Source organism: Ochlerotatus camptorhynchus, unplaced genomic scaffold (genome assembly GCF_037179485.1).
Source record: "Ochlerotatus camptorhynchus isolate MF236.1 unplaced genomic scaffold, CSIRO-AGI_Acam_v1.1 ptg000274l, whole genome shotgun sequence".
NCBI classification, from domain to species: domain Eukaryota; kingdom Metazoa; phylum Arthropoda; class Insecta; order Diptera; family Culicidae; genus Ochlerotatus; species Ochlerotatus camptorhynchus.
The window spans coordinates 6146752-6164821 of NW_027040763.1; positions in this window are offsets into that span (position 1 = coordinate 6146752).

Here is an 18070-nt window from a genome sequence, read left to right on the forward strand (position 1 = left end):
CCAAATGCGCCAACTGTGGTGGTGCTCACCAAGGATCCGACAAGCAGTGCCCTTAACGCGAGGATTTCAAGCACATCCGAAAACAGGCGTCCACCAACAATCAACCAGGACGAATGAAGGATAAGGCCCCAACTTTCAGGGGGAGGACTTTCCGCCTCTTCATGGGTAAGCGAATTCACGGGTGCGATCCACCTCCCCCCCCCCCCTCAAGAAACGTCTGGATCTTCTGCTGGACAAAGCTTTCCATCCCCCAAGATTCTGGAGACAACCAACAGCTCAAACAAATAATCCCGATCTGTTCTCAGCGGATGAATTGATGGAGATTTTCATCAATATGACCAGTGCTCTACGTAAGAGCCGCAAAAAGCCCGAACAGATCCAATTTTTTTTTTTTTTTTTTTTTAACAGTTAAATGATCTTTATTTCTTGTGTTTGTGTGGTTTACATGTATGAATTTTTCAAGTGACACAGATGCGTCTTTTCAACTTTAGTACAGTGAGATTTTAATTATTATTTACAGTTTCTAGTCCTATCAGGCATATTTTAACAGATCCAAGTGCTCGGTAAGTTCATCATATAGTATGGTGTCTAAACCGCTACCCATCGCTACCTGGAACGCTTGCTCTGTAAGAGCTAAGCAGATTGAGCTTGCCGACTTCCTCCGCAAGCACAGCATTGACGTGGGTCTTCTAACCGAGACCCATCTAAAGTCCGGTGACAGCTTCTGGTTGCCTGACAACAACAGTATCCGGCTTGATCGCACCAGCTCCATGGGGGGTGGTGTAACGGTCATCGTCAGAAAGGGAATCAAGTTTTGCACTCTGCCCCACATCCGCACTTCTATCATCGAAGCCATTAGTGTGGAGGTGGAATCACCAATTGGAAACGTCCGGTTTATCGCTGTTTACTGCCCACGCCAGTGTACTGCGGCAACGGACTAGGAACCCAATTCAAGAACGAACTGACCGCCATCACCCGTACTAGCTCCCGATTCATCGTTGGGGGTGACCTGAATGCCCGCCATGAAGCTTGGCGGAACTACCAGCGGAACCGGAACGGATGTCTATCGTTCGACCACGCACAACATGGACTGTACACTGTGCAGTTTCCAGACGAACCAACTTTTATCCCTCCGGCGGGCAACCCCTCCACCCTGGATTTTTTCCTGACGACCATCGGACTATCTAAGCCGGAGGCGCACAACGATCTCAGCTCCGACCACCAACCGCTGGTGACTGAAGTCGGTGTCAACGTGGTTCCTGCTAGAAGCTGCCTGCCTAAAGACTAACACCATGTCAACTGGGTGCAGTACGGACGAATGGTGCACAGCAACATTGATGAAAATCCACTACTCAACACCGTAGATGACATCGACCGGACGTTGGAAGGGCTCCAACAGGCCATATCCGAGGCTGACGAGACATGCGTTCGACGAGTTCTTGTGAGGGGTAAGTTTGTTGCTATTGATTCCCACACCCAATTATTGATTCGATTGAGAAATGTGCGTAGACGCCAGTTTCAGAGGACTGGAGACCTGGGCAAAAAACGTGAAATGGCCGATCTGAACAGGCAGATTGCTTCCAGAATGGACTCACTCCGAAATGAAAGTTTCGGGCGTGTTGTCCAGACCATTCTGCAAGGTAGCCAAGGTCCTGAAAACTCATCCCAAACCCGTTCCACCTCTCTGAGTCGAAAATAATGACGACCGACCCACATGAGAAAGCAAATGCGATCGGCGAGCATGTCGCTTCATCGCATTTGCTTGGCTCGACTATCCAAAGTCCGCTCGATGAACAGGTTGCGCAATGCGTTCAAAACCTGGATGCGTCACCTTGTGTCGTATTCAAATTGCCAAGCATCTGGAAGGTAGCTAAAATCATACCAATGCGCAAACCCGGAAAGGATCAAAAATTGCCTTCAAGCTGCAGACCAATCAGCCTAAATACTTTCAGCGCTGAGCAAATTGTTCGAGAAACTCATTCTCAATCGTTTGCTCAAATTTGTCGAGTTAAACAACATTCTCCTTTCGGAACAGTTTGGATTCAGAAAGGGGCACTCCACCAATCACCAGCTAGTACGGGTGATGAATAACATCCGAAGTAACAAAGCTGTATCCAAGTCCACAGCCATGGCCTTGCTAGACGTCGAAAAGGCGTTCGACTATGTTTGGCATGACGGACTTGTGTAAAAGCTTTGTAACTTCATCTTCCCACTACATCTGGTTAAAATCACCCGTAGCTACCTTCAGCAAAGGTCGTTTAAGGTATCGTTGAATGGTTGTCTTTCCGACACGTTTTCCATCCCAGCAGGAGTCCCGCAAGGCAGTCTGCTGGGGCCCCTTGTTTTACAGCATTTACACTTCCGACATTCCTCCCCTCGGAGACGGTTGCGTGTTTTTTCTGTTCGCAGATGATACCGCAATAGCCGTCAAAGGAAGGATGCCTCGCGAAATAACGAACAAACTTCAACGATGCCTTAACGCCTTTGCTGATTATGCCACCACGTGGAAAATCAAAATCAATGCTTCCAAAACACAAACAATCATGTTCCTCCATCGGCAATCACCCAAACTAAAACAGGCTCCCTCTTGTAATGTAATCATGGATGGCACAAGGGTTGAGTGGTCCGCCGAAGTAACCTATCTCGGGATGTTGTTCGATGAAAAGCTCCTCTTCCGTTCGCATGTAGAGAAAACAGTAGTCAAGTGTTCTGCCTTGGTTAGGTGTCTGTATCCGCTGATTTGCCGCAGATCTCGCCTCTCAAGGGTGAACAAACTGGCCGTCTACAAACAAATCATAGCACCTGCGATCCTCTACGCAGCTCCGGTGTGGGAATCATGTGCACAGACTCACAGGAACAAAATCCAAGTCGCTCAGAATAGAGTGCTGAGGATGGTTCTTGATCGTCCTTTCGACACTAGAATAACAAATTTACACGAAGAGGCAGGAATTGCCAAAATAGATTCAAGAATTAACGAAATTAAAACTAAATTTGCACAAAAAAGTAATTTATCAGAACATGCTTTGATAAGCTATTTATAAGTAGTAGATTGGATGTATATAGTAGTTGTAGGCTAGTTGTAGTTGTAAATAGATGTTATAAGTAGTCTCCTTTTTCAAATTTAAAACAAACCAATCCCACCAAGGTGGTCATTCTTAAAACAGGCCTGATAGGACTAGGAACTGTAATGAATAATAATTGAAATTTCAAAGGAACTAAAGTTGAAAAGACGCATCTGTGTCACTTGAACATTCATACATGTAAATCACACAAACACAAGAAATAAAGATCATTAAAAGTCAAAAAAAGAAAAACACCTGGGAAAACGGGGAAAACCCTAGAATTTATTTTCCGAAATCCGGTGACCCCACCTTGTAACAACAATGATCAATTCCAATGTGCATGGCATTCAATGCGACAAAAACACTAAACAGCAGCTGCTTCTGGTTGAGTCTGCTCGTCAGTCACACATTCCAGATTTGAAGCATACATTTTCGTAGACACACAAAAGTTTCCCAATATTTACGAACCAGACGACCTGCTGCTCCCCTTCTCAATGAGATGCTCAAATGAACATGTTACCAAGATTTCTACCCCCATACAAACACAAATGTGCATCGCACACGTGCTGTAAAAGCTGCCGGAGAAACTTGATGCAGTAGCGCGGGTGACACTTTGGTGAGCATAGTCATCGTAACCGAAAAACTTGTGCCTAATAGGTTTAGTTTCATATTCTGCAGTTTGTTCTAGGAAAGACAATTAGGTCTGTCTGTCTGTCTCGACTGTCCCGAGAAAGACTACTCCAACTTATACATCTCGAATCACCCAAATTGGCAAAAGGCTAGAACTGCTGTCTGCTTAACACAACTGTCGTCTCATGTGGCCTTGTTGGAAGAAATTCCGTGATGTGTGTGCACGATACACGGCCCGAACGAATCGAAACTGCTCAGAAACAACGTGTCAGGATTTAACTATCGAAGTTGTTCACGTAGTTGTCGGAGAACTGCAAACAACTTTTATGTGTATACATAAATGAACGTAGCTTCCATGGGATATTGGCTGGCATGGGCCTCAAGTCGTTTTGCGTGTTGTTGGCTTTGAAAAAGCGTCGACGGGATGGAAGGAAACTTCTCAGTTGCTGTTGAAATATACTTTAATATACGGTCAATGAGAGTAACTCAAAATTAAATCGAATTTGACTCAAATTTCTAAAAAGTGGGGTTATTCAGTGAATGAAAACATTTCCCTCGATTTCCCAGGATAATCTTCTAAAATACATATGAGGAAAATCGAGAGATATTTCACTCAATCTATCAATATGCTCCTGGGACTGGTAAAAATTTAAGCCGATTTTTCTCATATACAAACAGTTTTTTCCCGGGAAAATGAGTTATCCCAATTTTGTAATTTTGAGTAGATTCAACTCAGAAACTGAGGTACTCTCATCGGCCGCATAGGTTTATTTCGACAGGTGTAAGAAGAAGAACAGAAAAGTTCCACACGTCCCGAAGTTACATGACTTGGTGAAAGGCTTCCAAATTGTTTGCGTGTGTTAGAAATCCTATTTTCCCACCCCGGTCCCGATGGGCTGGGCAAGTTGAAGAACGCCACCACCGGTTGGCCTATTTCGCGCTATTCATGAACGAAAATCAATTGGGCTCAAACGTGCAAAAAGCGCGAAACCAAGAAAGGGTCAATTGATCAATGAACCGACTGACAGTGTTGAGTGTTGGATGAAAGAAGGAAAACTTTCACTTCTCCGGGGAAAATTCTGGCGCGCCGGCGAAAAACAAAAATTGCTTGATGAAAAGTTTCTGCCGCTGGTGATGACAGGACCTGTGGTCGGTTATCGCAAGAATGGTGGGAATGGATTAGATTTTAAATCAAGAAATCAATCTTACACCCACCGGAGACGGACCAGCCCCAGGCTGAAAGTCTCGTTAACTTTTAAACTTTCTAAACTACCCTAAAATGTTTTAAGATTAAAAAGATATTTGCAAAATCCTTAAAAGCTCATCAAAACTTTTAGGAGTTTGAGGTTTTTTTTTCAGATGGAAAGATAAAAAATCTGTGCAGAAATGATGGAGCTTTGATAGTTTTAGCATTTTTCAGTATCAGACGGTGGGAGTTTGAGAGTAAATAAAGAAAAAAAAAACCGAAAACAAATCTTACGCCTGACGTTAACTAAAGTTAAATTCTGGAAAACGGATGATGTAGAAACTTATTTTTGCCACGATTGTTGTGATTTGAATTATGGAGTTTGAGAGATAACATATAGGATGGACCCTCTAGTAACCTTTAAATTATTATTTCAACAATATTCCCCAACAAACAATTCAGAGTCACAAATAAGCATATGTATTTAATGAATGACGTCTAGATACTCAGGTAGGTTGACGAACACGAGATCGAGAAGTCTACCATTCATGTTGACGAAACTGTTCATCTACTGGAAGCCGTTAACAAACATCCTAGACAACCAGAATGCACGTATATTCAAAGCTGTTTTCGTGATATACAAACAAACAATTCGTATAGAATGCAAAGAAATGGCTTAAACGTACAAAACTGGAGGCCACATACGTTCATATTTTATTTAAATTATAAACGGGTTGATTTAACATCATATGCGATTTAATCTGCAATAACAAATTCATTTTGAAAATTCTTACGATGTAATCCGATTGAATTTGTAATACAGTACGACGGAAAAATGAGTCATCGCATATATGTCGGAAATTTGCATTCTATACGATTTAACTTAAACATAATGCGAGGTATGTCTTTCTTATATGCGATTTTAACTTAAACTGTAGCAATTTATGATACTGTCTGTACATTTTTATACGACTTCTGGTTGTCTGGGATATTTTCGATGAGGAATTGTTCGTGTTTCGAAGAATCGTTTGGGGAAATGTAACCATTTATATCACCATCCAAATGCCAGCGCAAATTCGACAGGTTAAAGTCACCCAGTGATAGAATAATGTCACCTTCTTAAGAACGGATTGTCATATGCTGAACTGCTTTTGCATGAGCTGAATATAACTCGGAGCATGAATTCGGCGGAAGGTAAATGGTGACGATGTAAAGCGAACGATGCCCCAACCTTACGCAAACTGCCACTTGTTCCAGTTGGTCGCAGTTCGGCAAAGTGACAGGTTCACAAACGATGTTGTTTTAGACCGCGACGAGCACTCCTCCTACACGCGAGTACTGACTGGTCAATTCACTGCGGTCACATCTGAATAAGGGCCTGTTCATAAACTACGTAGACAGTTTTTTGGGATTCTTCACCCCCCCCCCCCTCCCCCTGCGTAGACAATTGTCCATACAAAAAAATAAAATTTGTATGGGCCGTGGATAATTGTCAACCCCCCTCCCCCCTAAAACTGTCTACGTAGTTTATGGACAGCCCCTAAGGTGTAATCCGAAGAGATTTCAGCGCTGCCGATGTCTTCTCGTAGCCAAGTCTCTGTGAAAACTAGCACGTCATAATCACAGCCAGACAGTAGTGAATGTAGCTGAACAATTTTGGTCCGTAAGCCTCTGACGTTCTGATAATAAATAGAGATGAACTGTTCAGACGGATTTGGTTTTGATTTGATTCCAAGCGATGCAATTTGTTGATCGGGTTGACTCCGACGTTCCAACGCCATCCGCTAATGTAGAACCACTATGCGAGCTGGAAACGAGTGGAAGTTCAGGGATAGAAATTGTTCTGCAGTCTATTTACTCGCCTGAAAGTGCTTAGAGATGAACTAGCCTAAGGCTAAAAATCTCTTAAATAAAGAATTAAAAAAAAAAAAGCCTGAAAGTGCAGGCTGGAAGACCTCTAATCTTACTTCAGGCACAGGAACGGGGCGGCTTTGATGCTGAGTAGACTCTAGAAACGGCGACGTGCTCGACTGTGCCTAAAGGACTAGAGGCCTCCAAAATGCTTTGCTGCATGCTCCCCGTTGTCATAAATTCGATAGGAATAGCAGATGGCTTATCGGCTGGATTGGATGGTTGAATAACGCTGGCAATATTGTTTTCCACATGAAAACGTGGTGGTATGAAGCAACTGGAAGCAATAGTCGATTCAGGAAGTGCATAGTTCGTAACGTGAGCATACTTGCCTGTGGTAACTGGTTGGAAGACCCCCTCTCCATACTCATACACAGGACCGGGATGACTGCAGGGCGCTGGCCGGGGGGGCTCCACTGCAATGAGAGGATTAGGGGCTTCCATGAGGCTTGTAGGCATGCATCCCAGTGATCTGATGAATGATGATGCAGAATAATGTGATGAAGGAATTCGCCTGGAAACGTAGCGAGTATCAGGTACATAATGGCAAACAGAGGAAGTGAACTTGCCTGAAGTGATGGCCTGGAAGACCCCGTCTCCGTACCCATACACAGGTCCGGGATGACTGCTGAGCGCTGGCCGAAGAGACACGACTGTGATGGGGGGATAAGGGGCTTCCAAATGGCTTGGGTTGTTGCATCCCGGGATGGAACTGTTAATTTTAAATCCATTATGAGAGGCTGGCTGATTGATGATTGATTTTTTCACGGCAGGTTCGGACGTGATGCAGCAGAACCGTTTTTTTGAACATGTTCAAACACACGGACAGTGACTCCTTCCGGCCAGTACCAAGGATCACCTACCACGTTGGATACAGTTTTACAAACGATCACCTTGAAGGAAACAAATGATAGATCGTCCAAACGTTTCCCACGAGGAACTAGCTTGACAACTTTCACCGACGAAGAATCAACATTTGCAATATCAAGGATATGCTGTTTTACGTCGTCCTCTTTTTGATTTGGGGCAAATGGGGTCACATAAAAAGCTACCGTGTCGTCAGACGTCTGGCCTTATTTTGCTACGCTCAAAGGCCCGGTACTATTCCTGTTACCACCAGGATGGTTCGTGTTCCGACTATCAGTCAGGGTGGTGGCTTTGCTGGTACTACGCTGGCTAGCATTGTCAGTATTCGGCTGGGTGAGAGATTGGGGTTCGCTGTTAGTTGGACCATTCGATTGAGTAGTAGAACTGCTGGATTGCTGACTGGGAATTATCTGGACGCGCCTGTTTCCCACCAGAAGCTTGTCATGTTGTTGAGCTATTGTGCTGTTGATCTCATCCAAGACTTCGAAAAAGGATGCCTCATCACAGGATCTCGAGCGATTGATGGAATCAATAGTGTCGTCGAGGTTCAGCTGATCGATGGTCTGTTGAAATGACGACTGACCGATCGATTGGTTTGTTTGTTTGACTTGTTGTTGTGGTCCAAAAAGAGTTTTGTTGATAGCACGCAGATTATCACCGTAGTTTCCTAGACGTGTGTCCATTGAGTCCGTTCTTATCAACAGTTCCCGTAGCGCCTTCATGATTATTTTCTCTCGATCGTGAACAGCAGGATTGAAATTCAAACGACATGAATCACAGAACCAGTAAAGCCCAACATTTGCTGACCATGCTGCATATTGGATCTTGGTTAATCCCACGCATGTTTGATGTAAAACCAGACTGCATGAACCACTGCACTTAATTACTCTTCCATAACTGAAGGACCGCGAGCATGCTTGGCAATTATCCATGTTGTCGATAGAATAAGCAATATATAATCACGTATTGGTGTAATGCCGCGCTGCACGACGGTAATGTCAGGTTGCGAGGAATGCGCCTAGATTTCTGCAGCGCTTGGATGCACGATTTGTTGAAGCTTCCAACGTTTGCTTGCAGATGGCGCTTCGGGGGAGAGACAGCGAACGGGTGTGAATAAGCAGTGACAATATGCTAAATTTTGCAGATCACTATCACTAGCAGATACACTAGCACTAAAGAGACGACATGTCAAAATTGGAACAATCAACTATCTGTCAAAGTCATACGAAAACTCATTCCAATAGAGCAGAAGACCTGTCAAATGGATAAGATGTCGTCTCTTTATAAATTCAGGCTCTTTAACTAGCACAAAACACTGCAGCATAGAAAACAAGCACCAGATTGTGAGAGCGTTGGCTCAATATTTCACACGCGACCAAGTCCGATGATTAACGACAAGTAAAAACAATAAAAAATAGCGATTTAAAACTGCGACGAAACAAAGCTAAACAGTGATGTTGGACCGGGTGACCAGTTTTTTCTAGCTCCATTATTAGATTCCATTGCATTGCTTTACAATATTGCTGAATGAAGGTGAATACAGTCAGCATAATAGCTCTTTGCATGATTTGTTAATGCTTTATACAAGACGTACACGGTAAAAATCATCATGTTCATGTAAAGTGATTTGCTGTTGAATTTGCACTACTTGCCAAACATTGCAATTCGATGTGCAAATCCCTTGGAAGAGAGCATATCGAAGCACGATGAAATCAACAGCAAATCACTTCATTTTAGATTGTATTGCACATTGTTGTTTATGTGCTGTGCTTTGAACTCGAAATGTCAACCATACTGATATTAACAATCTATCACTTTAAGTTTAAATAATTTATCCTTGGATTAATTTTTTGCTGAAAATGGTTTTAAATAAACATATAGCCTTGTTCATACTGCAAACCTTGTTATATGTTATTCAGAATATGACCATATCATATTACTACCCAGATCACATGTTTCCAAGTGACATTGAACAACATCGCAAAGCTTTTAGTAGAAGCAAGGCGAGACATTGAGCAATAAATTTGATAAGTTTGACACTGTTTTGTAATCGAAATTATCTGAATAATACACTATTATTGACTAAAGCAACAATTTCGTATTACTCACGCTCTAGAACGCAAATTATTTCGGATGGAGATGGAGAATTATCGCTTCTCTCGATTGACTTCATTTGTTGTTGACTTGCCATCTACGCGAGTAATGTTTGTCATGTGCGTTTTGACATTTGCTTCCAAAAGCAAAACTAATCAAATGCAATGGATGAAAACAGTATTGCTGACTCAAATGATAATCATTTTGATTTAAAGGTATTATACAGTACATATTTATCACAACAAACCACTTTGTTTCAAAACGCAAATACCTTGAAAATCAATGATAAATCACTTCGATTCAAGTGCAAGAGCATTTGGATTAGATGTGATAACTGTTTAACCGTGTATGGTAGAGCACTACTTCAGCCTAATCGCCTATTTTTGGGCCTATCGAGCAAAAAACATCAAATAAATCTATTGTTTCAGAGTTAACAAATCAATTATGCGTTTGGTATACGACACTTTCGTTCAAAAGCTACTAAACGAAGTCATTGAAAACGCGTAATATAAATATTTACACCCATTTTTTTCTCAAAAACAAAAGAAGCGCTTCGACCGAAGAATTTTTTATCTTCGTCCGATAGGCCGAAGTAAATTCAAAGGCGTTTAAATGGCGTTTCAATGCATTAGGCCTTATTTAGAATCCGTAGGCTGAGTTTGGGGCTAAGAAGTAAAAACATTCCATTTTTTGAAAAAAAAAAAACACTCGAAAAATAGAGGCAAAGGGCGGGATGTGCTTAGTAGGCCCAAAATTAGATGTAAGCCCTATTAGAATCATTATTCCACAACACTGGTTCAATCAAGCAACATGATGAAATCAGTAGAGTAGTGGTTACCGTTTCTGATTTCCAAGTAGAAGGTCCCAAGTTCAATGCCAAGCTCAAAACTTTTTTTTATTTCGTGTTATACGTCAAATTAATTTAAATCTTAATCATCGATCACATCACTCACGACAACGAATTAATTGATCTAGTTTAATACATAACATAGCATCATTTCCTTGGAAAATGAAAAGTAAATGGTAACATTGAACTCATGTAAAACAACGTTCAATCGCTTCCACAGGACCTTAGCTAGAGCTAGAGTTACGATCGGGAGTGCTGATAGATATTCAGTTTCAAACAAGCTTTTATTGATTATCGAGCTGCCCATAAGATGTATTCTAGAATGTATATCCGTGCTTCGTAATGTAAACAATCATCATTAAAGGCCAGTGACAAGGCCTATACCAACAGCAGCGTTTGACAGTAGGCAGAATTGGCGTAGCCAGAGAGGGGCAGGGGGGGTCAACTAGCCTCCCCCTAAACTCAGCAACACAAAGGCTTTCGGTAAAATGGCATTCGGCCAAATTTTCCATAGTAATTTTTTTTTCGACCCTCCTAGCTCGAAAACTGGCTACGCCCTTGGTAGGCAGCATGTGCCTACGCACCTGCCACTGGGCTGAGGAAGCCCCACCTTCGCCAAGAAATCAAAAATGTCTTCAAAAGACAAAATGACAAGCGATCAACGAACCAAATGATAACGCTATGTCAGAAGTGGAAAGCAATAATAATATAATCTTCTTCCTTTTTTTCATGACAAGCAGCCTGTTAGACACAGCTAACTCGGGGCGGTAGAAGGAAACGAGCAAATGGTTGGCAAGCTGCTTCACTATAAGTAAAGCCGAAGATGATACACGTTTTTGTTATGTCTTTTCTTGATTCAGATCAAGCTATGTCCTCATCCGTGTATATTGCAAAAAGGCAGGCAAGCAATATATCATTATCCTTCTACCACTTTGATCGAGCTATGTTATAGCGAATTCGTTTATTATCGGGGTTAACACCAGTTCCAACCCAGTGCAAAACCGAACTTTTTGTCAGTGTGAACCTCAACCAGAGCTAGGTTTTAAAAACAAACGAGCAAACTGACGTTTGTCAGAAAACAAGCAGACCCAATCTTGATACCCGATCCAGGTTGGAACTGAATAATAAACGAATTCGCTTTTACTGAGCGAGTTTGTCATGGTAGTCGTAGCAACCGTTTTGTCTGTATCGTTGGTTGCTTTATGTGTTTGGATTCGCTGCCCACCACCCACCACAAATGCTATCCTGTCTCCCATTATTATTTTCACGTTAATTTTCCGGCAGTTTTATTAATCGTTTAATAAATATATAATAGAGCCTAATTAAACGTTACTTCACATGTAAATCAAGCAATGTATACAGTATCGCTGTTAATTTTGAATGATGTCTAATAAACGCTGAATAATCAAAAATTTTACTGAATAAGCGCTGTTACCGTTCGAATAAAAGCTTCTTACCAAAGTAATTCATTGTTGTGATTGAATAAATTCTCCAGATTTGTGTGAACTAAGTCTGAGCAGAAGTTATTATTAAAAATAGTACAAGTAAAGTATGTTCCATTAAGAATTTGGCCATTTTGTGCGGCCATTTTGCGGTCATTTCTCCAAGGGGAAATAAAGTACAAAAACACTAAAGGAATAATTTGTTAGGATTTTTATTTAGCTTTAATAGAAAACAACAAAATTATTCGTCAGCTTTTCGGATGAATTTTCGAACTTTTCACCGAATACCTCTCATCATGTCTTGCACAGTAGTACCAACAATCAATACGAAACTAACGATTTTAAATTGGCTCACCACTTTAGAAGCCTATTGGTCCCAAGCAAACGATTAACGTACCCTATTCTAGTTGAAATTCTATTACTACACTATGTTTGTTTTGATTCGCTATGAAAGTTTGACAGATAACATCAGGGGTGTACCATAGAGGTAACTCTAAGACTAGAAGGTCCCGAAGAAAAGTGCATTGCTTTTTGGCTCAGCTGTGGTACTTGGTCTTCGTTCCCAAGCTAATCGATGCACCCCTCGAAACATAGGAAAATCCACGAACCCCTCATTTTATCTGTCAAACTTTCATAGCAAATTAAAACAAACATTGTGTAGTACTAGAATTTCGACTAGAATGGGGTACGTTAATCGATTTGCTTGGGACCAATGGGCTAATAAGTAGTGAGCCAATTTAAAATTGTTAGTTTCCACCGGTTGGCAGTACTGTCAACCTCATCATTTTTCCCCACTTCTCCAAATCAGATGGTGTTTTGATTGTTTTGCCACATATCTTCAATTTGCGCTTGATAATTGCCCAAAAATTTTCAACGGGACGAAAATCTGGACAATTTAGTGGATTGATACTTTTCTCAATAAAATCGACATTATTCTGCTTATAGCAATCTATGACATCTCGGCTGTAATGGCAGCTGGCTAAGTCAGGCCAGAACTTTACGGGACCTTCGTGTGATTGAATGAACGGAAAATTATGTCCTGGAGACACTCCTCCTTGTAAAGTTGTCCATTCATAGTCCCTTCAGTGATGAAAACCTTTTTTTTCTTTCCGCAACTGCAGATACCTTGCCAAATCAGCAACTTGCGAGCGAATTTATCTGCAAAGACAAATTTGAATTTATCCGGAGCATCCCCCTTACGTTTAGCAAAGTAAAATTGTTGGCCCGGGATTTGTCTAAAGTCCATTTTTACGTAAGTTTCATCGTCCATCAAAATACATCCGTTATACTTGGTCAGAATTTGCTCGTACAGCCTCCTTGCACGGTTTTTGGCAACCAGGTTTTGTTTCAGCGTCCTGTTGGGATGTTTGCTGGCATGGTACGACCGGAAACCTTCTCGCACACAGATTCGCCGAACTGTACTGTGTGCCGCACAGAACCTTTTCGCCAAATCACGACCGAAGATCCCAGGATTCTTTTGGACTGTCCTTATGACCTTCGTTTGTAGTTTTCGGTCATATGTTCCACTTCTACGTTTGTTTTGTTTTGCACGATCCAACGTTAGTGTTTCCTGGTAATGTTTAAGCACGGGATTTACAGTCGATTTTGGAAATTTGAGAGTCTTTGCAATCATTCCTTCTGAGCACGTTGGATTTTGCATGTGAGTGTGCAGAATTTTTTCACGGCTGTCACGCTCCATCTTCGATAGCTTTTGAACAAGAATATGAACCCTGATGAAATTTAACACTCCTTCCGGATCAAAACGCTGTCAATTGGCAAATCAAAGTTGGCACGCGTGGAAAATATAAGAACTATGAAAATGATGATGGTTTCAAAATTTTCCACGGGGAAGTATACAAGTGCAACCTAAAAATGCTTTTATTTTGTGAATGGAGCATTTTATTTAAATCTGGTTAGTGCTACGTTAGTAGCAAACTTCAGGACTACTCAATAGACATATAATACAGAAAACATAATTTCTTTTCAGATTTTTAGGTGTAAACATAGACTTCCGCTTTTCTACCACTGAAGCAGTAACCAGATTTAAATAAAATGCTCCATTTTCAAAATAAAAGCATTTTAAGATTGCACTCGTATACTTCCCCGTGGAAAATTTTGAAACCATCATCACTTTCATAGTTCTTCTATTCTCTACGAGTGCCAACTTTGATTTGCCAATAGTTTCTTGCTACGACAACTAGAGACGCTACAGTAATTAAAAAGAAGCGGCCAAATACTAACTGAAACAATGGAGCTAATAAACTATAAAGGAAGGATAGCGCTGGTGTTCTCTTTGTTCCGATGTTGAATAATACCATAGAGGTAACTCCAAGACTAGAAGGTCCCGAAATAACGTGCTCAACTTTTTGGCTCAGCTCTGGTACTCTCTTCAGTCCCAAGCTCATCGATTCACCCCTCGAAAATCCACTAACCCCTCATTTTATCTGTCAAACTTTCATAGCGAATCAAAACAAACATTGTGTAGTAGTAGAATTTCGACTAGAATAGGGTACGTTAATCGTTGGGTTGGTCAAGTAGTGAGCCAATTTAAAATTATTAGTTTCGTATTGATTGTTGATCATACCGGGTACAGAACTGTCAAACTGCATAGTTTTTTCTCACTTTGACAGTTGTGTCCCTATTAGATGTTTCGACAGCGACGGCAGCGCTATTCTTCCTCTATAGTTTATTAGCTCTATTACTGAAACCAACCGGTGGAAACTAACTACTTCACTAGCCTATTGGTTCCAAGCAAATCGAGTAACGTACCCCACTCTAGACGAAACTCTGGTACTACACAATGTTTGTTTTGATTCGCTATGAAAGTTTGACATTTAAAAGAAAGGGGTTCGTGGATTCGTGCATCGATTAGCTTGGGACCGAAGAGAGTACCAGAGCTGAGTCAAAAAGTTGAGCACGTTTATCTACATATATCAAGCTCATATTAAACACATAAACTAGAGTGGTTCAAAATAGCTCAATCGATTTCAAATAAGGTCCTGGTAATTTTTCCAAAATTTAACTCATTTGGATGCTGGATGCTCAACTGCACTGGCACTTTATAGTTTATGTGATAATTACTATGGGAAAAGTGAATTTTTCGATCTCATCGTTCTATCCAGTGCTGCAAAATCTCGACAATACACGGTGATATTGACAATTCTGCTTTGGTCACTCATTTGTGCTAACAGTCACAGTCAAGGCGAGCCATGTCAATTGTCAATGACAATGCTGTCAGTGACAAACATGTGTAGATTTTTTTTTTTAATTACTAAATTTGTAACGAAATTAAATGACTTAAACAAAATAATGACATGGATCCGTTAATTTGAATTTGCATCTACGTCCTGCCCTGCTTGGATAACAATAATGTGACACAGAATGCACGATATTACACTTTTTGTTACCAGGTGAATCTTTGTCATTGACGAAACAATGAATGTGATTTTGAAGAAGGTTTTTTTGAAGATCAAGTCCGACTATGTGACAAACAATTTTGTCAATATCGCGCGATAGTCTGTCAATGACAATGACAAATCTCAGCACTGAACTTGACTTCGTCCGTCTTAAGTAATGCTTTTCTGTGATAAAATGCTTCATTCCGAGATAAGTTTCCAATCAAAAGTAAATTTTGTTTAAAAGGTGTCCCACATCAAATCGCATCACGAAAAAAAAAACGCTGTAGACAACTACCTACTTGACCGATCCTTTTCAAACTTTCAGACGATAAAATATAACCCATTAGTAAGCTTTTGGCATATTTATTTCATTCATCTGCCGGAAGTCCGCCTTGACGTAAGTCTTATCATCCATGATGAGACAATGAAGCTTCGTCAGCATCTGGGTGTACAGTTTCCGGGCACGTGACTTTCCCACCGTATTTTGCCGTTCGTCACGATTTGGAGCCTGCTGTACGTTGTACGTATGCAGTCCCTCCCGGCCCTTGGCTCTCTGAACGAAAGATTTGGACAAATTCAACTTTTTCGCCAAATCCCTGACCGAAGCATTGGGATTCCGCTTAAACGCTTTCACGATTAGTTTACTATCAAAAGTACATTTTGTTTAGGGTGAGTACACTTTCACGGCCACCTGACTTCATCCCAACTCCAATATTAATGAATGGAAAATAATGAAAGTAAGTCACGTAATTGAAAAGTGCACTTTTTTGTCGTTTTCCCTAAAGTATTTGGAATACAGATATAACGTATATTCACAGACAAACAGACATAACTCTTTGAAAAAGTTTTTCTTGAAAACATAGTATCTCAAAACATATGACCTCAGTAACGACATCTCTCGGGCTTCTCGCGGAAAACAAGCTTGCTCGCTAGCTCGCAAACAATAATGCATAAAAGTTCTATAGAATGTATAGAAACGTCAAAGTGATCCGATGCCAGCGCTGCGGGGAGTAGTTCGCGGAACTTTTAATATTCAAATCAACCGTTAAATGCATGAACGAAGATAAACAATGAAGTGTTACGTCTGTTTGTCTGTGGTATATTATTTAATCTAACTAGTATCGTCCAGTTTAAAAGTAAATTACGGCAAAACCCGCCGGTATCACACCTGATGTTAGCGCTTTTATATAAACGTACTACGACGTGGTTAAGAAATTAATGAAAAGAATATGTGATACCATCACTTCGGGTCACTGTGTTGGTCTCCCATGCAGGCCTACAGCATGAGATTAAGCTCTCCCACCTTCGGCAAGGTGCTTAAGAATGGTCTACGGGAGTCATATGACGATCAGATAGAAGTGATCAACTTATGAACGGTGTAAATGTATCAGTTATTCATACAGCGTTTACCTGACACATGTTCAATCATAGCCTTTCATTGGATATTCTTATAGGTTATATATTAGATTATAGGATTACCAGATGATTATCTGAATATGTGTGGTTATATCTATGTATCCTTAGCCTTTGCTAGCAGATACCGATATTGGTACTCACTAAAATAAACAATTTTATCGGAAAAGCATCGAACTGTCCATAATTAGGAACTGAAATTTATAACTTAGAATTTAACCCAAACCAAGCACTAATCGAGTGTTCATTCGGCTGTCGACAAAAGCAGGCCACTCTCGATGCGTGCCACGCGATCGTCTGTTTTCTTGGCAGCAACAATTGTGTGGTCCTCCTCAATCTTCATCAGCAGTTCTTTCGGTCGATGCGTCGTCGACTATGGAAAGCAACCGTTTCGTGATGAGTGTGTGAGTGCTCACCACGTTTTGCGTCCATTGCTATGGAAGCGCTCTGCCCCCCGCTGGCGTAACTGCCATACAATGTAACCACTGGAAGCGGCTCCAGTTCTGATGGAGGAGGCTTTTTGGCTAGCGGAAGATAAAGTGTTTATTGTGTTGTACCTTTTGACTATAGTTTTAAGATGTATTGTATAGTGACCAAGAATCCTCGGCTCTGTAAAGTTAATTCGTTTGAGCCTTATCAAATAAATTAATATACAAAAAAAACAAGCACTAATCATTCACAAAGACAGATCAATATCCGCGTAATGTATGCAACAACCGAAACAAAAATGCGCTAATTACGTTTGAGCATACCATTCGTTGCGTGAAATATCGCGCTAATATAAATCAAATGAGGCAGAAAGGGAAATATAATCGTCCGCAACGGTACTAAATCACCGTTCTGAGTCGACTTCTTACAGTTCACCTCTTGACTATCGTCCCACCACTCGAAAAGCGATCAAAACCATAAAACCCGAGCACAGTGGCCGATGGATATTATCCTCCAAGCTCACGAATATTATTTATTTTATTTCGATTTTATCGCTTGCTTCCATCTCTGTTCTGCCGGTTGAGCGCCGGGGTTTGATACAATACGAAAGTGCAATTCGGCGACATAATCTTCACTTCATTAGTTCCGTAATTACGGGTGTAGCGGCATTTCACCCCCCTAGCAAGGGGAATACGATTGCTACTAGTTGTTCAGTTATTGCTGTTGAGCCATACTAATTCCCAACTGTGTGACACATTATTTCACGTAATCCTTTCTTCCCGTTTTGCCTT